At 44.5% G+C, this 25,171-nt stretch overlaps 1 protein-coding gene across 2 annotated transcripts in view; it reads left to right on the top strand.

The window, feature by feature from the left end:
• The window catches only part of LOC147718709 (hypoxanthine-guanine phosphoribosyltransferase), a 451,506-nt gene that overhangs the window by 40,179 nt on the left and 386,156 nt on the right, over positions 1-25,171 (top strand). The gene's annotated exons all lie outside the window — the stretch shown is intronic.

Genomic DNA, 25,171 nt, shown 5'->3' with positions numbered 1-25,171 from the left:
TATGAAATGGTTTAACGTTGAATGCTCCTCAGCACAAACAACGTTGAGGAAGGCACTCCATGTGGTTCCTCAGGATAAAGAAATGGTTAGGAATGCAAGACAAACTTATAAAAAGGCTATTGACAGGATGAAAATAGAATTGAAGAAGTAGGCTTGGGACAACCTTGAGAAAGCCAGTGATTTGAGAGATAGCAGGTTATTTTGGGAGGTCATAAATCGTCCCCTTTTTATTAATGAAGATAGGCCTATGGTTTCGCAAATAACCGGGGAGGTTTGGGAAGCCTCCCCGGCTGGAAGACTGGAAGACTGGAAGGCAGCTTAGTTTATTGCTCTCTTTGGAGGAAGTGGAAGAGGCTCTAAGAAAAGGTATTGCTTTCAAGGCCCCGGGGCCCGATGCGGTTCCCTTGGATTTATTTAAAAATAACCCCCAAGTTTGGGCACCCCTCCTGTTAAATGTTTTCAAAGCGACTATTGTGGGACGCATTCCATTATCTTGGAAAGAGGCAGTAATCGTGCCCATTTTTTAAAAGGGAAATAAAAGTGACCCCTGTTGTTATAGACCAATCTTCCTAATAGATGCCTCTTGTAAACTATTGGGGAGAGTAATATTAGCACGCTTGGAGACATAGGCGAATGCCTCTGGCATTATTGTGTACTCTCAATATGGCTTTAGGAGAGGCAGGGGGACTGCGGAACAGTGTCTCAACTTGGCGATGATTATGGGTAAGTACATAAAGGCCTAGGGTGTTTCAATTCACCTGGCTTTTTTGGACTTATCCAGTGCATTTGACACTGTATGCAGGGGAAAGCTCTGGTTGTTAATGGAGTCTATGGGATTCGAGGAGCCACTTGTCACTCTGCTGCGTAGACTGCATGCTGCGACTTCCGGAGCTGTACAATATTGCCCAGTTGGTGAAAAAAACTGGAAAATTGCCTCATCTGAAGGTGTCCGCCAGGGCTGCATCTTGGCACCCTTCTTGTTTTTAATATACACAAATAGTTTAGAACAGTTTTATTGCAAAAAGGCTTAGATTTTTCCGAAAATAAATGGCAATTACGTACCTATATTGTCATATGCGGACGATACCGTGCTGATGACATTAACAGCAAATAGTATGCAAAAATGTCTGAATGCTTTTAATGAATTTTTGTTGGGACTAGATCTTAGGGTGAATTTTACTAAATCATTTGCAATGGTCTGTGGTTCAAGTAGAACTAAAACTCATAAATATATTGTGGACAATATGGTTATTGAGAAAGTTACACATTTTAATTATTTAGGAAATCTTTTTAATAAAACATTAAACTGGGACTACTTAATAACGACCCTGCTCCAAAAAACAAATAGATCAGTAGAGGCCCTTTTCCGCTTCACTAGTAAACTAGGTCAAAAACCAATTGTAGAATTGATAACCTTGTACAAATCCAAATGTTTGCCAGTGGCGACTTATGGGGCAGGGGGTTGGGGATACCACAAAAGCTAACAAATGCAAATTATGGAGAACACATTTTTAAAACAACTTTTGCTATTCCTAACGGTTCTCCAAACATTTTCTGTCATTCTGAGGTGGGTCTATATTTTGTGAGTGACAGAATTAATGTGTCCCCCTTGCTCCTCAGGGGAAAATATGGAACTCCGAGGATGTGTCGTTTTCAAAAGAAATTTTAAAGGATTGCATGAATCTCGACAAGGCCATGACGATACCTTGGTTAAATTATGTGGAGGAAACCTTTTATAAAATAGGCCTAGAACATTTTTAGGAAAATCCTGATCATATTAATCGGGACATGAAGATGGTCATCAAGAACGCCTATCATACTGCTTTAGCATTGTTTAGACAAGTTAAACACACATCTGACCAAGCGGTTACATTACAGCATCAGTTTTACTTGTCCTTCTCCACACACATACAATGGCGTTTTTATCTGACCAGGTTCCGGTTAAAAGCACTGCACTTTCTGGCAGCTTTCCCCAAGCAAGAGGGTTGGTGTGAGAGGCTCCCCCCTTGCCCATGTAATAATGTAGCCCAACAATGCACAGTGCACTTTGCACTCTTTTGTTTTATTAAACCTCTCTTGAGGGATATTAGACCTTGCACATATATGGAAGGCTTTGAGTACCTAAGATCATTAGCAACCGCTGCTATATGTAGCTCTATGCTTAGCTATATTAGATCTGCCCTTTTAATTGGGAATCGTTATGAATTATGAACTTATTTTATTGATTTCATGTATGTTTTAGATGTGATATATTGTGTATTTGTCTATGAATTCTTCTTGTGAATATGAAATATTAGAGATTTGTATATGTGAAATGTACCTCAATGCACTGCACTTTGTAGTTTTTATAATAGGCAGGGGGGGTTGGTGTGAGAGGCTATACCCCTGCTTATCTAATAATAATTTTGCCCAATAAGGCATAGCGATATGATTTTTATATATTGCCTATTGTCCGTGAATTTTGGCAATTGAAATACCTTTTGTGATTTGTATGTATAATATTTGATATTTTTAATAGCATACTTTTATGATTCTTTTTGAATCTAATAAAGTCATTTGAACTGAACTGATCATAGAACAGCTATAAGGAGATGGTCCCGAAAGCTGCAGAGGGGCTCAGCTCATGCTAGGGCACCCTCTCACATATAACCAAGCACTCTGCCTCCAGGATTGTTATGGCCTGCCATAGGAGTGACTTATAGGTTACTATGTGTCTATATATAAGGTAGATATAGATATACTACATCTAAGTAAGGGGTGATTACACCACCATACCCAGGCTGAGTGATCAGCCTGTGGTGTCAGTTTGGAAGGCCAGCCAGGGGTGGCATAATACATGCTGCTGCCCCTGGTAGGCCTTGGATGCACCTTTGCCCTGGGTACCTATGGTACACTATACAGGGGCTCACAAAGGTGACCCAATACCCAATCAGGTATGTACCTAAAGTACATGGAGTCCATTTTATAGGGAGAGCAGATAGTCTGGGGCCCCAAATAGCAGGATCCCAGACCAACTAAGTAGAAAACCAGCAAAACACTAGACAAAAAGTAGTGGTAACCATATAGTCAGATATCCACCTTCCTACACAATGTGCCCAATGTTTGGTTTATTACTTTGCTCTCCTCTTCCCTTAAACAGGCTTGGATGAGCCCCTGTGAAGACTATGGTGAACTACCTTCCTGAGACACGTACACTTAGGACTACTTTGGTATATGCCTTCTATCTTTTTCCTTTATTTTCTGGACAGTGTTTTTTCATTTTCATTGGAGATGTCCCGAATTGTGCTACGTGGTTCTGTTATTGATACAACAATAAACTCATTAAAAAAAAAAACAGGCAATAAAAATATTTTCTGTTTAGAAAATGCCCCAAAGTTGCATTTAATCAAGGATGATCTATTAATCTACTTGCGCCTATCTAGGGAATACTGGGCATTGAATTTTATCTTTGTCACACGTTGAGTCCTACATTCATGACACTATCAACTCAATAAGGTTAATGTTTCAGTTTAAATCAAAGTCAAAGTCACGGCCTCCCTGATCGTCAAAAAAAGTTGATCCTGTGTAAATCACTTTATCTCCTTGTGGCCCATTTTCTTCAGCTGTCCGCTAAATGTTGAGTCCTTAGAGGTGACTCAATTTGCACTGTACCAAAAAAATAACAAAATAAATGTTTTCTTGAGTGACCCAGCGAGCAAGTTCTGCATCCCCACCAGTCAAGTGCCACTGTGAGAGAAAATTATCCCAGGCCCATTTGCTAAGTAGCAGAAGTATGAACAAGCAGTCGTGCAGACAGGCCAGTTACCTGAGTTGTAAATCCTTTTAAAAAAACAGAAGATGAGGCGTTTTGCAAAATGAGAACAGTCTTTTCAATCAATTACTATGGCTGGGAGAACAGTTACAGACCCAATGTCTGAGGAATCTCTCAATTTACAATCCGCGTGACCTTGTTTTATACAAAACATGATGGGCTATAAAAGTTTCCGGCGTACCATATATGGTGAGGACTGTTGGTTGCTGCCTTTTGGAGTAATAAATTAATTGTCTGATCGTTACCGCAGATGGGTCTCGACCTCGTGTGGACACAATGTGGCCAGTGGATAACGTGTCCATATGTCCGGCATGTGGAGCTCATGATCACTGCGTGTGATAGTCTCCAAAGTCACTCATAAATAGGAAATACTCAGGCTGCAAATGGATTAGCAGCCATATTAAATTATGTGAGGGAACCCTGGTTTAAGGGCCTTTATCTCTAATGGCTGGTCACAATCTAACAGGATGACAGGAGCACAAAAGGAAGTAGCTCTACCACTGGATCTAGCAATAGCTGAGGAATTGGAATTTATTATTGATGTCAATTGGTGCTGTGATATATTTGGAGTTGGACAAAATATTCCACAATCTGGGCATCCACATGCTGCCCTAAGACTTGGGGTGTAATGTACATACCCTCATATCGTTCTCAAACTTAAAAAAAGGATGATAATTGGATCCACAAAGTTGAGAGAAAGCGCTTAAACCCCTGCCATGCAATGCTGGATATGCTCATTATACGAAGTCCTGCATTATCACCAGTTGGTTTTCAACTCTCTTTGAAAGCAGATCTGATTTAATAAATTGCCAATCTGGGTAGAGCATCCTCGTGGCTTATGTGCACCGCTTTCTCAAGACTATCTAAACTGAGTCGCAGTCAGTGTTTTGGCATCTTATCAACAGTATTTTTTTTCCCATGCACCAAGCATTCCATCTTCCTCTTCGTGCAAGCATCCCACAACAGCATAGATTTCTCTACAGTATCTTGTTCCTAATCTTTGGGGGTTCTTGGTGAGATGTGTGGAAGGAAAGACCACTTCTACATCTATAATGCTCACGTATAGGTCAGATCATTGATCTGGCCCTGCATAAGGAACGTAATGTATGTTCTGGAAAAGAAAGCATTATGTTTGGTGCTGTGTATAGAAATGTATAAGAATGGCTATATTTAGAGTTCTCTCTTATGTCTTTGCAACTTCTGCGATCATGATAGCTAGTTTGCCTATGGTTTTCCTTACAGTGATAGCTGTCTCCTTCTAAGATGGCGGTTACTTGGTGAGTCCGTCTGCTACTTCTATGGCAAGAATCCGGAAACACTCGATAGGGTGAGTCGGAATTGCCGCACAGGTGATGTGCGTTTTTAGCGGGGAGCCGCTAGGGTTTAAAAACGGCGTCCCGTTGTAGATCCTTGCTGCGGTCGGAAACCTTGGCTGGGATCAGGCCCGGCTCCAGGAATTTTTATTTGGGTGGGCCAAGAGTGCATTCGGGTGGGCCACTGCGGCAGTCGCGACTCGTGGGAGGGAGTGGGGGGGGAGAGGAATAGGGGTCGCGCGCAGAGGTCTGGTGGGGAGGGGTTCAATTTAATAATATTCATTAAAAAAAACAGGAAGCAGGCAGCCAGGCTTCCTCCCCTAAGCCAATCACATTGCTCTAAGCAGCGCTGTGATTGGTCAGTATGCCACCCAGCCAGGGGCCTATGTGGCCCTGCCCTGCTCGCATGTACAAACGCTATTGTGCAAGACGGTATTAACAAGGGTCGTCCCTTCCTAATAGCGAGCCGCATTTGCATGCATCATTGTTTGGCGACCACAATTAAAGTTACAAAACACTTGCAATTTACCTCCTACTCCAAATAGGTAGTAATCCACTTGAAAGAGGAAGGGGATTACTACTCTGCCCATGTAAGGTCCCTTTGATGGGCAGAGGAGGTTTCTGAGGTGGGAGTATCAAGCAAGTAACACTACTCAGCCTGCCTCGTTGCCAGCCTTCAGAGAGAATCACTCTTCAATAATACCTCCATCTGACCCCAGACTCTGCAGTACACTCCCTTCCAGGCCTGATCATCAATTTTCTACAATCTCTCTACCGTGCACCTTAACTCGCAGCTAACCTTGGTCCCCAGCCCCATATCAGGCACCACCTGGTTTCATTCTCCATAATCCTACTAAAAATATTTGTAAAATCACCTTCCAACTGAAAACCCTGAATATAAGAGTAAATATAATTAGCACACACTTTAAAATATGTTACACAGTGGCCCTAATGACCCAACTGCTAATTAAATAAGCAAAAACATTACAGGGTCTATTATAGCGCTGGTACGAAAGTATTTATTGGTGTCCCATCACTGACCTCTTACTCGGTAGACACCTTTACTACCACCCTCCAACAGTGCACTTCATCTCTCCTGAACCCCTTTCAGTCATGACCTCCTCATCAGACTCCTTCCCTACCACCCTCCACCAGTGTCCCTCATCACTCCAAAGCCCCTCCCCATGACCACCTCCTCAGACTCCCACACAAATACCCTCCACCAGTGCCCCTCATCGCTCCATAACCCCTCCCCCCATTGACCTCCTCCTGAGTCCCTCACTGCCACCCTCCACCAGTGTCCCTCATCGCTCCAAAGCACCTCCCCCATGACCTCATCAGATTCCCTCATTGCCACCCTCCTCCCAGACTCCCCCACTACCACCCTCCACCGGTGCCCCTCATCTCTCATTAGCTCCTCCCCATGACCTCCCCCTCCTCGGATTCCCTCATTGCCATCCTCCAACACTGGCCTTCATCTCTCCGTAGCCTCTTCCCCTCATGACCTCCTCCTCAGACTCCCTCCCTACCACCCTCCACCAGTGCCCCTCAGCGCTCCATAGCCCCTCCCCATTACTTCCTCTTCAGACTCCCTCCCTACCACCCTTCACCAGTGCCCCTCATCCCTCCAAAGCCCCTCTGCCTCATGACCTCCTCCTCAGACTCCCTTCCCACCACCCTCCACCAGTGCCCATCACTCCAAAGCATCCCCCCTCATGACCGCCTCCTCAGACTCCCTCCCTTCCACCCTCCACCAGTGCCCCTCATGACTGCCTCCTCAGAGTCCCTCCCTACCACCCTCCACCATAGCCCATCATCACTCCAAGCAACTCCACCTCATGATCTCCTCCTCGAATTCCCTTCCTACCCTTCCACCAGTGCCCCTCATCACTCCGTATCTCCACTCCTCATGATGTTCCCCTCGGATTCCCTCATTGCCACCCTCCAACAGAGCCCATCATCACTCCATAGCCCCTCTCTCATATGCATTTTATTTCTTGTATAGCGCTACTCGTAGTGTAGGGTATCACAATACTGTACATCACACACACATTATGCAGACACAATGATTCATAAAAAGTATCCAAATCAGCCTATAGGGAATGTCACATAAGCTAATGAGGATTACCAGGTGTAGGAATCACATCTCATCCATGCTGCTGGGCAATATGTATTAAGAGGATTGGGTCTGGAGAACCACAAACACAGGATTTAAAGCATACCCCAGTGGTTGGCTGTACTGATTAGAAATTATATCGGCCCAAACTCTGTATTGCAACATTAGAATAATGAAATACTGGGAAAATTCGAACTAACTAGCAATACAAAAAAACAAAATCTAATTATACCATTCTGGTTTGTATACAAGTCTTTGATCACACTGTCCTATGTTAGGATTGTATCTTCTGAATCAAAGGATCTCTGTGACAAAGGCACTAACCCACTGAGCTATCCACGTTAACTACAGTTCTATTGCATTTAAATTCTACAAACCAAAAAAAGAACTGCATCCTTGCAGAACCACTCATGAATGATACCAACGATTTAAACACACGATGTAAATGAAATAAACACGGCGTTCTAAGTATGTCTTTCTCACAGATTTAAAACACACAATAGCCACACATTCTCTTACCTGCTCCTTACGAACTCTGTCACAGCCCAATCGGATAAACAAACAGCTCAAGGGGTGAGGAAGGTCAGGAAAATGAAACGGCAAAAAGAAAGATAACGTTCGAAGAACGTTTTAACTTGCAGTGGCCATATTCTGCTGGCCTTGCTGACGTCACTGCCAGGGCCCAGGTTTATGTTTGGGTGGGCCAGGCCAAAGTTTGGGTGGGCCCGGCCCACCCGGCCCACCCCCTAGAACCGGGCCTGGCTGGGATGCTCGGCGGAGCTCTGGGATGTATGCTGATTGTACAAACTTGGTAAGCTTTCAGGCGCTGCCTGCTCCATTGTAAGGGTAGTGTCAGTTAAATCGGTAGAATGGATGTGGTTTACTAATCATGGTCGTATTTTTGTTAGAAGCTACATGGTCACGTTTGGTAGGTTCTTTATTAAGAAGTGCCATTTGGAAGGCAGTAGGTGTTTTTACTTCATCACCTTGGGGTTGTCTAGTTAAAATAGGTACAGATAAATAGGTACCGATACGTAACCGAAATACGAGCCCACGTTAGAACATTCTTTGGAGCTGTGCACGGTTCGTTATTCGGTGTGGTCGCTTTTATATGCACGCAGCCGAGATATTTATATTCCGCCGGTGATCACACGCCATAGGTTATGAAAAGTTATCAACACACTGTTAGCACCTCTATCTGGACTCTATGAGGAGTTTATCCCTATTAACACAGCGATTTTCAGTGTTATAGTGGACAAAATACAGAGTGTTTTTCTGTTCAACAGGTATCGATCAGCTGACAGCACCATATAGCATACCAGAGTTACCGCATTTGAAGAGGCACAACTAAAAGTATTATATGATCCACATAGAATGATAAAATGTAAGTAATTCCTGGCGGTTGGGGTATGAAGTTCGTGATAAGTGGAACTATCTGGGTAGGACTGGAATGGTATATTTCTGTTTCTCTACAGATTTTTGTGACCAGAAAAAAAAGGAAGGAATCTGGGTTCTACCGTTTGTGATACGGAATTAATATTTAAGAAGGACATTCTGTACCAATTAGTAAGGTAACCAAAGATGTGTCTTCTAACTAAAGATGTGTTCTAGGTTTTAACATTATAATATGGTGTGGTTAGAAACAACAGGATTGCTATTACATTCTTTACAGTTTAGCCTGCTGAAACCATCCCAAAGTGAGAAACAATACGAGTTGAGAACTTTCTGACTGTCTTCTTCCTTTGACGGGAAGCGTCTAGAGGTAACTTGGATTGTTATTAGCGTTATGTCCAAGTCACCTTGTTAGTCACCTCACTTATTTAGCAATGTGACCTCTATTTTTGCAGGATGGTTGATAATACCTGTCCTCTTCTTCCAAATTGAAAAGGCCTTAGCTTCTGGCTGAAAACTGAGTTGTGGTTCCACGCAGAAGGCCTGTACTATTATACAAACATAGTACATTTTTATTAGAGAGGTAGATACCAACAGTTGTGGTGTTATTTTGGCCTCCTTAAGACTCTGTTTTTACCCCTCTGTTTTAGTTCTCTCTGCTTACTATTTTGAGATCATTCTTCATGTATACTCACATGTATCTTGGTATATAAGGTGGCACAATTTGGGTAGAATGATAGTTTGACATGTTTGGTCCATACAGTTGCTGTCTCACGGGGTATTGCAAAGCAATGTGGGCATACTTGTAATTTCTATCTTGTATATATTTTCACAGACAAAAACTTCAGGTTGCGAGACCCACTGTTGAATTGCCCCTGGCTGGTCCTGAGGAAGGTGGTCCCTATTGCTGTTTTTCCACCGAAACGCGTCAGCCATTCTCGCAGGCCTATTTTAGATCCAACCTGTTGGTTGTATAGTGGACAACTGGTGCAAAACAACAGGATTTTCTTTCCTTTTGTTATATTTGAGTTGTGAGTGTTTAGAATGTGTGAATGAGTGTGAATGTATGTGGTTCTCGACCTGGACATTATAGCGGTCTCGCTTTTATAAGATAATTGTGGTTTTTCTCATTGTTATATTAGAAAAGAAATTTTTGTACATGTATTTAAAGGAAAAAAGGCTTTTGTAATGCACAGTGAATAATTACCTGTATTTTAAAAAAAGGAAAAATGACTTAAGTAATGATAAAAATATGTCAAATACAAAAATAAATGAATAAGCAAATGTGTTGAATATGTGTTTTGTGTATGCCTGCAATAGAGGTTGTTCCCAGTAGTAAAGTGATTATAGGTCATGAGGGAGTTTACTCTTGTTTCTATTTGTTCCTTTCCCCTCTACTCCTTGACCTGAAAGTACTTTTGAGAGGGGGTCCCCATTTCTACCTAATTAAGACCACTTCTAGAGCCATATGAAAGAGGCACATGAGCTGCAGATCGTACACTATGCATTAGATCGCCACCTGGTGTTGGGCTCGGATGATTGCAGGTTGTTGTCTTCTTGGAGAAGTCTTTGTAGTCACGATATAGGTGACTCCTCCTTGGATTGTTTTTTTCCGACACTAGGTTCGGATGAAAGTTTCTCCGCTCCGGCTATAAAAACTTTTTCAGCGACTTCGAAGCGCAAAAACTTCCTACAACTAATATCGACATCGAATATACAACTTTCGATGCCATCAACTCTATTCCGGTTCATCAACGCAGGCCATTGAGCCTTTCCACGCCGTGTGGCCTACACCACATGGAAAGAACTCCGTTCAAAAGAAGCCAGTAGGTCGAGCAAAATGTTCACATAGCGACTATCACGAGGTCTGCAACCTCTGTCTATCGCCAGATCACGACGAGTCGACCTGCAATGCTTGTACATCCTTCCGATCGAAAAAGACCATCCGGGATCGGAGGGCCCGTCGACACGGGATGAGGAGATCAGCCCCAGCACCGGAGAATATCTTCGATGACGAGATTCCGCTCGTTCCAGAAGAGGATTCGCCTGATCTCCAGATCATATTCGGGGCAGAAGACTCAGATGACTCGATTCCATCACGTCAACCCGTGAGTACTCCTGCCCCTGCACCACATACACTGCCCAAGACAAAGGCAAAGGTCAGCACTTCGCCCAAGGGGCCCAGTCGAGACCAAGTACTTCGCCCTAAAGCCCAGCCTTCGAGCTCGGCTCCGAGGAAAACAACTACGCCTTCAGGTGCCTCGGCACCGAGCAAACCACACGTGCCGATTTCCATCACCTCCATCCGCACCGAAGCCCAAAGATCCTTCGATACCGAGGTCAAAAGACCCTTCGGCACCAAAAGCGAAAGATCCTTCGACACCGAAGCCTAAAGAGGTACAGGCACTGAAAGAAGCTCTGGGTCTGGCTCCGGCGCCGTCGGCTTCCAAAACTAGATAGGGAAAGCCAGCGCCCGACACCACTCCGAAGACTCTCGCTTCAGTGCCAAAACGCACAAAGCCTGATTCCGAGGTTCCTAAGTCCTCGGACACGCCTGCCAAGCCGAAAACAACACCTTCGGCACCGAGAACTTTGCCACAGGACGCTGTAACCCCTCCCAAGGCAAAACGCCAAAACAACCTCTGTCGTAACCGAAAAAATCGACGCAGAAGAAAGTTGTAGAGGAAGAAGAACTGTTTAAACCAGATCCTAAACAAAGGAAGATCTACATAAACCCAAAGACTGGACATGTAGGTGCTATACCTCATAAAAAGAGACCAGCAGAAACACCCCCTTCACCTGTGGTTCTTGCCAAAAAGAAGGACTGTGCAACTTCTCCTATGCACCCTCTATCTCCTGTATCTTTTTCCTCTCTTGTCCCTTTTCCTGCATCATCACATTCACCACAAACTGATGAGGAGTATGACTTAGGTGGTGGAGAGGTTCCACATGCAGCCCCAAATACATATCCTATGTATGAGGATATCTATATTTTTCCACCACACAATGTGCCTGATGTCCCTGATCCACAGTTATACCTGTCAAAACCTTCTCCTCCAGAAGACAGCATTGGTTTTAATCACCTCTTAAACAGAGCTGCTCTCTACCACAAAGTCACAATGCATTCTGATGACATTAAGGAAGATTTTCTGTTGGATACATTTGAGCCATCACACAGATCTACTCAAATTCTTCCCATTTTTAAAGGAGTCATTAAGCATGCTCCAGAGATATTCAAAGATCCTGTACGCACTAGGGTATTAAATCCAAGAATAGAAAAGAAATATAGGCCTACACACTCTGATCCAACCTATATTAAAAGACATCCTCCACTAGACTCTTTAGTAGTGTCCAATGCAAGAAAAAGGGCGAATTCACAGACTTCTGGTGAAACGCCCCCAACTGACAAAGAATCCAAAGTTATTGATGCGTCAGGTAAAAGAATAACCGCACAAGCTACAAATATATGGCGCATAGCAAATACTCAAGCCCTTCTCTCGCGTTATGACAGAGCTCATTACGACCAATTAGAGACACTACTACAACACCTCCCAGATCAATATAAAGATCAGGCAACAGAGCTCATACAAGAAGGCAAATTAATTTCAAATGCCTCAATAAAATGTGCATTAGATGTCGCAGACGCAGCAGTTAGAGCCGTAAATACTAGTGTCATACTCAGAAGACATGCGTGGTTGCGCATTTCCGGGTTCAAACAAGAGGTGCAAACCACAATTTTAAACCAGCCTTTTTTTTTTTAATTAAAAAATCTTTATTGTGCATTTAAATGAAGTTACATACAAGGGCCTACAATCACAGGGGGCGGCCGCTAGACAAAGCAAAAGCAATCATTATATACCACAGCTCTTTCGCCGACATCCCTGAGGCCCGGCAGCGATTCAGGATGAAATTCGTAGCAACATAGGATAGAGTCATAATGGAGTATTATTTTGTTTTTTATAAAAGAAAGGAAAATAAAGAAAGAAAAGAACAAGTCTCAAGGCATGAAAACATTGTACGCGGAATTGTGCTCGTATGGGAGGGACCTCCAAGTGCAAAGTTGTGTGACCTGATAGTTAATGGAGGGGATCAGGGGGGGCCAGCGGGGAAGCCGAGAATAGCAACAAATTTTAAACAAGACATGGAATGTCGGATCAGGGGGAAAGGGAGATGTCCAGATTGTGATCAAACGGGGGTGTACATATGTTCCTGTGGTAGGCGTTCCACTGGCTCCAGACTTTAATCCACACCCTAGGTCTACCCCTAGCCAAATGCAGTCTTTTCTCTAAACATACACCAATCCATATTGTCCTTCCATACCGACACAGTGGGCGGCCGCCGGGAACCCCACAACTGTGCAATGTCTCTTTTGGCAATCATGTTCCCAAGGGTCGCCCAAAGGGTCTGAGCAACACTATAATCATTCGGCTCCCACACATTCAACAGACATCGCCGGGCTTCAGGCAACAGCGCGACTCCGATGACACTCCATCACTGCATGCACACGATTCCAAAATGCAGCCACTCCGGGCACTCCCAAATAATATGGAGGAAGGTACCAATCACTCCACAACCACGCTTACATAGCCCATCAGCAGAATAACCCATGGAAACCAAACGGGGACCGGTGACATACACACGATGGAGAATTTTAAGTTAGACGAGGCGGAGGCGGGTGGGAATAGCCACCTACTTAGGTGAAGATAAAGCAGACAGCCAGGCTTCATCGTCCAGTTCCAGCACATCCCCAGTCCAGACTTCTCTGAGGTGTACAAGAAGGTCCGCCCGATTATTGATCAACTTCTTGTATATTAATGAGATCGTGCTTTCGGGTACGTGACCATCAAGCACACGATCTTCCAGCGGGGAGAACTGTGCGTATCCGAAAAACTCCCTGTCACTCAAATCATATTCCTTCTGCAACATTTCAAAAGTCTTAACTGCTCCCTTGGCCCAGAGGTTGCCCACCCTGCTGATACCAATCATATCCCATTTCTCAAAACCTTTCGTCATCCAGAGGCATCCCAATCTCGCAGACGCATACAAAGGAGTCGCAAGTGTCCGTCGATCCTTCCAACCCAGGGCCGCATTCGCATCACACCAGACTCGTACAGCAATCTTAGTGGGACCTGTTAAATTTCTCCCTGCCATCCTAGAGTAGAGCCCCCTGTTATAATTCCCACCCAGAAACTGAAGCTTATCCATCTCAAATGCAGGATTTAGGCTGGGTGCATACGTTGCGTGGTTAATCGTGCTCAACTGAGAGGCCCAATAATACCGCCTGATGTCTGGGAGCGCCATACCCCCGTCATACCAGGGGAGGGTTAGCTTAGCGAGAGCGATTCTCGCACGCCTGTCCCAGACAAGCCGCCTCTGAATGCTCTCCACCTCCCGGAAATAGTCTGCAGGGATAGTGTCAAATGAATTCTGGAGTGCGTTCAAAAACCGTGGCAGGGACATCATTTTAAAAAGTGCAGCGCGACCGAGCGGTGACAATGGTAATCTACGCCAGCGAACGACGTCTAGTTTCAGCCTCTGGAGAGGGGGAAGCAAATTGCGTTCATAGCGAACAGCGGGGTCCAATGATATAAATATCCCCAAATATTTGAATCCCGTCTGCGAGACCTGGATGGGAAATCTACGAGGCAAAGGGGGGAGACCACCAGAAATTACATAGACACAGGATTTAGTCCAATTGATGACTAGACCTGAGTTCTTGCCGAATGAAGTGAGGACATCGAACAAAACATTAAGCGATTTTCGGGGGGAGGTAAGGTACAACAGGATATCGTCAGCGTAAAGCGAGATCCGGATTTCAAAATCTGGGGTCCACTGGATGCCCTTTATCGAAGGCTCCCATCGGAGCCAAGCAGCCAGAGGCTCCAAGGCAAGCGCAAAAAGTAGGGGGGACAACGGGCAGCCCTGTCTCGTACCCCTCCCAAGAGTGAAAGAATCAGATACTCGGCCATTAACGACCACCTGAGCCAGCGGTTCCTCATATATAGAGGTTTCACCCACCCGATAAACTCGGAACCGAAATCAAATTTCGCGAGGGCGGCCCAAAGATACGGCCATTCTATAGTATCAAAGGCCATTGTGGCGTCCAAGGAAGCCAAAATGGCCGGCTCATCAATAGACTCCGCCCTCGCGAGAACGCCATGCAAACGCCACAAGTTGAGTGCGGTGTTACGATGTGGGATAAAACCAGATTGGTCCGGGTGTATCAGGTCACCAATCACAGTGATCAGCCGATTAGCCAACACTTAAGCTAGGATTTTAGGTTTGGCGTTCAATAGTGAGATGGGCCTGTATGAAGCGCAGCGATCCCGAGGCTTCCCCTCCTTAGGAATAACCACAATCGTAGCTAAACGCTGATCACAAGGGAGAGAGCCAAGGTCTCGCGACTCCAGGAACATATCTCGGAGATACGGTGCAACTTTATCAGGGCGCAATTTGTATAGTTCGATGGGCAGACCGTTGGGGCCCATGGCCTTGCCAGAGCGCACTGAGCGAATGGCGATTGCAATCTCATCAGCCGACAGTGGAGCATCCATTTGGTCTCGGTTGGCCTCTGATAGGCGCAGCAGTGCAATATCGCGTAGCAACAAATGAGTCGTCCTCAGCTCTATCAGAGACTGGAGAATACACTGTGCGAAAATAGTCCACAAAATACCCCACTATCTCACTCGGATCAGTCACACATACTCCATCCAGTTTCTGAATCACGGGAACCACACGATTCGCCCTTTCTTTCTTATCAAGCCACTCAATCAATTTACCCGCCTTGTCCCCAACATCATACAATCTGCCCTGCTGCTCCCTGTGCATTATTTTGGCAGCATCCGTAACCAGGGATTTGTAGTCCAGTTGTTTCAGACCAAGGGCGTGGAGTTTGGCATGAGTAACGCCTGATTCCAAGTCACTCTCAAGCTCAATTATTTCTGTCTCAAGACGAACAATATCTTGATTTTTGGTTTTCTTAGCATCCGCAATTAAAGATAGGGCCAGCCCACGAATGACCGTCTTGAAGGCCTCCCATAGTGACACAGATGAAGACACAGACCCCTCGTTTTCAAGAAAGTATTGATCCAGGGACTTCACCAAACCAGCACGGGTCTTAGGGTTACGTAAATACCAGGGGTTTATGGGGGCGACTCGTCCCGCACCACACACTCTAGTATCCATACAGAGCCACAATGGGGAATGGTCTGAAATGCCCCGGGCAAGGTGTCTGATCTCTCTGACAGAAGGGGACTGCGCTGCAGGCATCAGAATGTAATCAAGTCTGGAAAGACTTCCACTGGCCCCAGAATGGAAAGTGTATTGTATCTGCTCTGGATGCATCAACCTCCAGCAGTCCACCAGACCGAAAGTCTCCAAAAACCCACTCAGCCATGATTGAGAGTTGCCGAGATCTCTGGAGTGGTAGCGATCTACATTGCCAGAAACAGAATTCAAATCCCCACCCATAACCGGGGTACCTTCAGGGAGTCCCAGCATAACTCGCCCAATGTCTGAGAAGGTAGAGGTCTGTGGACCTGGTGGAACATATACAGAGATCAACGAAACAGTCCTACCCTCCGATCTACCAGTGAGGGCGGCGTAGCGCCCTGTCGTCGAGGATTAAGTCATCTATCTCCAAGGGGAGAGAGGACCGAACAAGAATGCCAACGCCCCTAGAACCAGTGGTGAACCCGGAATGTGCAACGAGACGGTAGCCCCACCTGTTCATGGCGTGACACGTATTCCCCACCAGATGTGTTTCCTGTAGGAGAACAACATCGGGGGACAGGTGACGCAAAAATTGTAATACCACTCCCCGTTTTATTTTATCACCCAACCCGTTCACATTCCAAGATATTAGCCTCAACCCACTACCCCCATCCCAGCAAGAAATGTGGAACCCACTGCACAACGAACACAATAGCCAGATCACATAAAAGAACAATACGTTGCCTTGAGAAAAAATAACACCCCCCCCCCCACCCCCAACTCAAACCAGTTACAACTCCCCCCCACCCTGCACCCCTGCATTAGACTAAAAAGCCACCCCACCTTGCAGTGTGCCTGTCGCCCTACCATTACACTAATCTACAAAAAGAACCCTGGAGGAGGAAAGAGACTCGCTTCCCCCGCCACCCTCGGGTATACTACAATGAGGTACAACAATATTAGAATAATCGAACCCAGCTGTGAAAAGTAAAGTATTCGGAAATCAGGAACCGCATCGTCACTTCTGTTCTGGCTCGCCACCACCAGGTGCTCAGTTCGATCAGTTCGATCGTTCCGGGTAGGCAGAGAATCCAGCCTGTCACTCACACTCTCTGGACGGTCAAAGAAAAACGTCCGGGCCTCATACTCAACATGAAGTCTGGTAGGAAACAACATGGCATATTTCAGGCCCAAGTCTGAGTCTTCGCTTCACACCCTGAAAGCCCATCCTTTGCCTCTGGACAAGCTGAGTGAAGTCTGGATAAAAGCGTACTGTAGTGTTTTCAAATTTTACTGGGCCGCTCACCCTCGAGGCCTGCAGGATAGCATCCCGGTCTCTGAAATGAAAGAGCTTGGCAATGATCGGCCTCGGAGGGGCGCGCGGCCGCGGCTTTTCACCGGGCATACGGTGGGCACGTTCCACGGCAAAGAATTAGCTCAGTCCTGTAGGAGCAAGGTGATTTAGAACGAGGTCTTCCACCAGGAGGTCCGTTGAAGGATTTTCAGGGACACCAATGACGCGGATGTTGTTGCGTCTTGCCCTATTTTCAAAATCCTCCAGTCGATGAGACATGAGGTCGTTGGATGATTTGAGGTTGCCAATTTCCGATTGTAGTTCCGACACATCGGCCGTGAGGCTAGAAGTCTTCAAATTCAATGATTTCACTTTCTCGTTAGTTTTAGACAGATCGGCTCTGATCAAGGTGACATCGATGGCAACCGTGTCGATTTTATGAGCCAGAGCTTCATATTGCTGGCCGATGGTAGCCTTCATATTGGCAATGGCGCTCATGACGTCTTGGAGAGACCGTTCGGTCGGCACAGCCGGGTCTTCCTTGGCGTCATCCGGAGTGCGGCTGGCGCCACCGGGGGATCCTTTAGATTGGGTATAACGATCCATGATATTAGTGTGAACCGGCCCCCCCGCGAAGAGGCGCCTTGGTTTTCCGCTTCTCGTTGTCGGCCCTGGCTGCCATACTGAAAGATGCGCCCCGAAGGGGCCCGTGAGACCTGGTGAAAATGGCCGCTCGCAGGCAAGTCACCAAAAAGTCTACAAGTGTAGGTTCGCGTGGCCAAGATGACAACGCAGTTCGATACAGAAGCGTTGAGAACCGAAAGCACACATTGATGAGGCAGAGTTGGACCGGACCTCCGACAAAACGGAACAGTTGTGCGATCTGATAGTGGCAGGACCCAAAAACGAAACAGAAAGTCGATGTAGGGCTACTGAGGAAGACCCCTCCGCCGTTGTTGTTCAACTTCGTCCCTGCGTGCCAGCTTGCCAAGCCCCCGGCTTCACTGCAAGATGGGCCTCAAAAGTTTGGACCGACGTAACTGCGGTTCCCAAAGTCCAAATCAAATTCTTGAAAGAGCAAAGGTATCAGCTAGGGTTCATCTTCAGTAACCCATCTGAAAAATCAGGATAACGTCAGGATATTTTGCGAAGAGCGGGGAGGGTCCCGGGAGCCCTGTGCTCACGCGGCCATCTCGGATGCTCGCGTAGCTCCTCCCTAAACCAGCCTTTTAATCAAAACCAATTATTTGGCCCAGAAGTAGACACTACACTGGAGAAGACACAGACACTGCAAAGTCTATGGAAGCTCTACAGTCCACACAGACTAGAGGTTCTTTTCGTCGCTTCTTTTATAGAGGAGGCTCCAAACCAACTGGAGCAGATACAACAACATCTTTGAAGACGCAAACACAAACATCCTCTAACAAAGGCTATTTTAGAGGAGGATACAGAGGCAATAATAACAAGGGAAAAGGTCGCGGTAACAACAACAATCGCTCCTCTTCCACAACTAAACAGTGACTTCCCTCAGTTCCCCCAACTGCATTCCACTCCTGTGGGGGGGCAGATTAACACAGTTCCTGCCTGTCTGGAACTCCATCACAACAGACAGGTGGGTGAGACAGATTATCCAACATGGCTACTGCCTAGAACTCACAGCAACCCCCCAAACATACCACCCAGGCAGCGTCCTATGTCTACAGATCACCTGACTCTGCTTCAACAAGAAGTTCTAGCACTTCTACAAAAAGATGCTATTCAACTAGTCCCGTTAGAGGAACAAGGAACAGGGGTTTACTCGTTGTATTTTCTAATTCCCAAAAAGGACGGGACACTAAGACCAATTCTCTACCTCAGGTCCCTCAACTATTACATACAATCAGACCATTTTCATATGATCACTCTGCAACAAGTGCTCCCACTACTGCAACAAGGCAATTTCCTTTCAACACTAGACCTGAAGGACGCCTATTTTCACATTCCAATACATCCTGCTCACAGGAAGTACCTAAGGTTTGTAATACAAGGACAACACTATCAGTTCAAGGTCCTTCTGTTTGGTGTCACAACAGCACCACGGGTGTTCACAACGTGCTTAGCAGTAGTAGCAGCACATTTCTGAAGACAACAAATACATGTCTCCCCTTATCTGGACGATTGGCTCATAAAAGCCAAATCATTCCACCAATGTGTACAACACACACAGCAGACAATTCAACTGTTGCACAACTTAGGGTTCACAATCAACTACACAGAGTCGCACCTAGAGCCTTCGCACGTGCATCAGTATCTAGGAGCTACCATAAACACATCTACAGCTCTAGCGTATCCCAGTCCAGCCAGAATACAGAGCATTCAAGCCTTAGTCTCCACTTTTCAACACCAACAGTCTCTCCAAGCAAGAGTGTTCATGAGATTAATAGGCATGATGGCATCTTGCATCTTCATAGTACCACATGCAAGACTGCAAATGCGTCCATTACAAGAATGTCTGGCACAACAGTGGAATCAGGCTCAAGGTCAGCTCACAGACCTGGTGTTGGTAGACAGCTGTGCGCATCGCTCTCTGCAATGGTGGAACACCACAAACTTGACAAGAGGACGGCCGTTCCTCGAGCCTGTTCCACAAATAGTGCTGACAACAGACTCATCGCTCACAGGATGGGGAGCCCATCTCTTACACCATACTACTTAAGGTCAATGGAACAACCAACAAAAACTGTTCCATATCGACCATCTAGAGCTGCTATCGATATTCTTAGCACTCAAAACTTTTCAACTTTAAGTACAGAACAAAGCTGTCTTAACCCGGACGGACAATATGACAGCAATGTACTATATACAAAAACAGGGGGACACACTCTCTGCAACTGTCCCAGCTCACACAGAACATTTGGAGATGGGCCATTTCTCAAAACATATATCTGTTAGCGGAACACCTTCCAGGAGTTCACCATCCGATAGCGGATCTGTTAAGTCGGCAGTCACAACAGATTCACCAATGGGAACTACATCCGCAAGTTCTTCAGCCATACTTCCAACGGTGGGGGCATCCACACATAGACCTGTTTGCCACCCACGAAACTGCAAAATGCCCAACCCTCGCCGCCAGGTTCCCACACCCACGGTCCGAGGGCAATGCAATATGGATGAACTGGTCAGGCAGATTTGCGTACGCTTTTCCGCCTCTCCCCCTCATTCCACTAATAGTGCGCAAGCTCAAACCACAATCTCTCGAGCTCATACTAGTAGCTCCTACATGGGCACGCCAACCGTGGTCCACCACACTACTAGATCCCTCTCAGGTTCCACATCAAAAGTTACAGCTCACACCCTCGCTGTTAACACAGAACCATGGAGAAATCAGACACCCAGACCCAAACCAACTGAATTTGGCAATCTGGCTCCTGAAGACTTAGAGTTTGGATATCTTAACCTACCACCAGACTGTATGAATATCATTAAAGAGGCTAGGAAACCCACTACTAGAGCGTGTTATGCCGCCAAATGGAAAAGGTTTGCAATATATTGCAAAAATAATCACATTGATCCACTGGATGCTTCTATCCAAAATATCATTTATTACCTTTTACATCTACAAAGGTCTAATTTTGCATACTCTTCCATACGCCTACATCTTGCAGCAATTGCAGCTTATTTACAAAACAGGCAACACCTGTCTCTTTTTAGGGTACCTGCAATCAAAGCATTTATGGAAGGATTAAAAAGAATAATCCCTCCCAGGTTGCGAACCTGAGTCTTGTCCTTACGAGACTCATGGGACCCCCTTTTGAGCCTCTACATAAATGTGAACTGCAATTTCTAACATGGAAAACTGCTTTCCTTGTTGCCATCACCTCTCTCAGAAGAGTAAGTGAAATACAAGCATTCATTATAGAAGAACCATTTTTTCAAATACATCCTAATAAAATGGTTCTTAGGTCTAATCCAAAATTTCTTCCAAAGGTTATCACACCTTTTCACCTAAACCAATCTGTAGAGTTACCTGTGTTTTTCCAAAAACCAGACTCTGAAGCAGAAAGAGCTCTGCTATACTACATAGATAAAACTAAATCCTTTAGAAAGACAAAACAATTATATCTTTCTCTCCTCCACACAAAGGCAACCCTATCTCTAAAGATGGAATTGCCAGGTGGATTGTAAAGTGTATACAAATATGCTATCAAAAAGCTAAACAAACACGAACAGTTACTCCTAGAGCACACTCCACTCGCAAACTAGGAGCCTCTATGGCTTTCTTAGGAAATATACCATTAGAGGACATATGCTAGGCAGCAACATGGTCTACACCACACACCTTCACTAAACACTATTGTGTTGATGTACAAGCCAAGCAGCAAACTGCAGTAGGCCAGGCTGTCCTTAGAACACTGTTTCAGACTACTGCAATGGATTCAAGCCACCACCGCTAGGGGAGACACTGCTGCACAATCGATGCATAGTGTACAATCTGCAGCTCATATGCCTCGAACGGAAAATGCTACTTACTAGTATGCATCTGTTCTTGGCATGTAGAACTGCAGAGTCGTACACGCCCTCCCGCCTCCCCGGACTTGTATCCATTCCAGTTCTCATCTTATTTAGATGCACACGCATGGACATCACTTTTTTTCTCTTCACTTATACTAACTCCATTTCCCATCATGGCGAAAAACAATTTAAGGATGGAGCCGATGCCCATGCGCAGTATTGTCCAAGGGAGGAGTCACCTATATTGTGACTACAAAGACTTCTCCAAGAAGACAACAACCTGCAATCATCCGAGCCCAACACCAGGTGGCGATCTAATGCATAGTGTGCGACTCTGCAGGTCTATATGCCAAGAACAGATGCATACGGGTAAGTAGCATATTCCTTCTGGTTGGACATATTATTGGGCTGGTGCTGTAGTTTTGCTTCAGTTTGGATGATTTCAGGCTTCTGAAGTGAAAATATTGATGTATATAGAGCAGAGGTTCGTCTTCCTCTGCTTTCTTTGACAGAAAGCAAGGATAAGAGCAGACCTAGGCGTCGAGGAATGCACATCTGTAGAAGGTGGCCAAGTGCATTTACCAGCAATAAACAAGCACATTTAGGGGAAGTTACAGCTCCGTAATTAAAATAAACTTGTATTTGTGAAAGCAATTCTGAGAAGTGAAAGGTTTGCCAACTTAACCGCTATGGTCCAGAACTAGGTTTATGATAGTGATTTTGCTAGATTCTGTTTAAGTTTCTCTTTTTCTGGTTTCCTTTAACGGGAAGCAGCAGATGTACTATCTCAGATGGCACCCACAACACTCACTCACTGCTTCCCTCTCTCTTCTGTGCATTTTAAAATGTTAAATAGTAAATTTTGTTCTGGCCCTTGACTTTAAAGGCTGTCTTGCACTGGTGAGTGCTTGTGTGTAGTGGATGTCAAGGAATGTACTGAGAATCAAGAACATTTTAAAGCCTTATCTGCCATGGCAGAGCTTTCACTTCATTGAACTATGCTGTTGTCTCTTGGCTTGCTGTTCCAGGTAGTCTAAATCTCATTCCATTCTAGCTTGAGTATGAGCCTTAGCGAATCGATTATCACACTTGTAAACTGGAAACCCATGAGTGCCAGCTTCTCTACAGCAAAAACTGAACAAAGACGATTCCCCCCTGATACTTGTTGCACCTTTTTATTTTCTTCAGTTGTAGTTTTCCAAAACCTATACTGCATAGATTAATAAAGTAATTATTTGGGGTAGTTTGCTCTTCGGCTTCCATATCCTTTTTCCACATAAGATATCCGCACCAAATGTGCACCCCCTTCCCCCAATTCCTCCCCCCCCCCCCCCCACTTACATCTTGGAATTTGTGAAGGTACCCAGGGTTTGTGGATTCCCCTGAAGGACTGAGAAAATGGGCAAAATTAAGCAAAAGTTTGTATTTTTGAAGAAAAAAAATATTTTATATGTATAGGGATGATTTATTGGTTAGTAATAAAGAAAAAGATCAGTATCAAAACCAAGCTGTTGAGGTCGATAAAAGCTTTCGCCTTATAATTGGATACAGCAAACACAAAGCAATCCAAAAAATCATTCAGGGAGAATGGTCTATACTGCTCAGTGACCCCGTATTAGGACCCCTGCTGCCGCAGATAGCGTCAATTACATACAGTAGATCTCCCTCAATGAGAGACTGCTTGGTGGTACCTGATCCTGAAATAATAAATAAACCAACCTGGTACCAGAATTTAAAGGGTTTCAGAAAATGTACAACATGCAAGGCATGTACACGGGGACAATACAAAGACGTACCTCAGTCCATTTAAGACAAAACCATACACAATAAATAAAATGTTAACCTGCAAAACCCAATCTACGGTATATGTTCTAACATGCCCATGTGGACTTATCTACGTAGGCAGCACTAAGTTACAAGCACATGTTAGAATACTCCAACATCTCCGCGCCATAACTAATATGGACAATACCTATCTGGTGGCTCGACACTTTAAGGCATGCCACGGATCCAATAACAAAGGGTTGTCCTATTACTTAATAGATGCAGTCCCTCCCAATAGGCGAGGAGGAGATAGGGAGAACAAACTACGTAAGTTGGAGACCAGGTATATTTTATTATTAGATTCGAAACATCCTAATGGATTGAATCTAACGGAAGATTTTTACACTTGTCTAGAATAATGACCAATAAATTTCCCGTTTACATGCCCAGTGATATGGTAATTAGTGTCCAATCCAACAACACTATCAACTCAGCACTTTTCGGAAGATAGATATGATACACATAGATGGATTTTAGGTTTATTTATTCAAGAATTTTTATAACATTCTGTATTGGTGTTTTTTAAATATTTGTAAATATCTTAGGATGTTTTTAAATATTTTTTCAAATATAAATCAACTTGTATATGAAATTTTCTGATAATTTGATGATGAGTTGTAAATATCAGGGTATCACGGTGTACAGATATGTTCATTTTTGAATCGATTTGAGTATTGAAACCCTTGAATTTAGTATATATTTTTGTGTAGATTGCATACGATATGATGTTGACATGGAAAATTGCTGTAGATAGATTATCATATTATATAAGAGATGAAACAGTAATGACGAGAGAATGTATATGTCTAACAACATGGGTACACAGATGATTTTAGCGAGCTTTGAATCATTTGGTCTGTGAGGTAAAAATGGTATGAATAATAGACCAATTGACATGATTTTAAGATCACCAGCACATAAAAGCACAATATAGAAACATTCGCCTTGTAAGATGACAAACTTCTATCTAATAACAAATACAACTGAAATCAGGCTATCGTGTTTTACAAGGAATTTTTTTTAATCAAACTATGATGCTATTGATTACTAAAAAGGTTTGAAATGTATAATGTATTTTACTGATATTTATGCATTAGCCAAAGTCTCAATATAAGAATATATATGTTTGCACAGTTGTTAAACAGCATGGAAATGAGAAGCGCAGAGTATTTTGTCTATTTCCATAGCGAAATGAACTCACGTGATTCACTGAATTAATGCACTGTCACTTTAAAAATGCTTCCCGAGTTTGAACAAACTGTCGAGTAAACAAGCGGCGTCCGCGCTGCGAAACGCGTCTCAGACACTTGGGTGAATAAAATTTAACAGCACGAAATACGGGTCCGTGTCCTGTTTTGCTTGCATCGCGTGAGTGAATACGTGGCGGCCGTGCGGAATTTGAATATATGTCATTTTGTCTCAGGATCCATAATTTTTTTGGTCTTGCCCATTTCTTTTTTGTTGTGTGTAGTTTTTTTTTTTTTTGTTTTTTTTTTTAAATAACTTGAACGATCAGCTCTAAATCTGTTCAAAAAGCTAAGGATACAGTGAGGTGTGATATTTGACCTGTTTAAAAAAAAATTGAACTGCTACATCGACGATTGGACCTCCAGAAAGCTAAATCTGTTACCGATCGAGAAATTTAATTTCTTAAGAAAATACAGAGTAGATTCTTAACTTGGGGGTGAAGTTTTGTATCCCTGTAAAGAAAACTGATA

This window comes from Lissotriton vulgaris, chromosome 4_1, assembly GCF_964263255.1.
Source record: "Lissotriton vulgaris chromosome 4_1, aLisVul1.2, whole genome shotgun sequence".
NCBI lineage: Eukaryota > Metazoa > Chordata > Amphibia > Caudata > Salamandridae > Lissotriton > Lissotriton vulgaris.
Note: the sequence above shows the minus strand (reverse complement) of the source record. Positions and strands in the feature narration are given on the sequence as shown.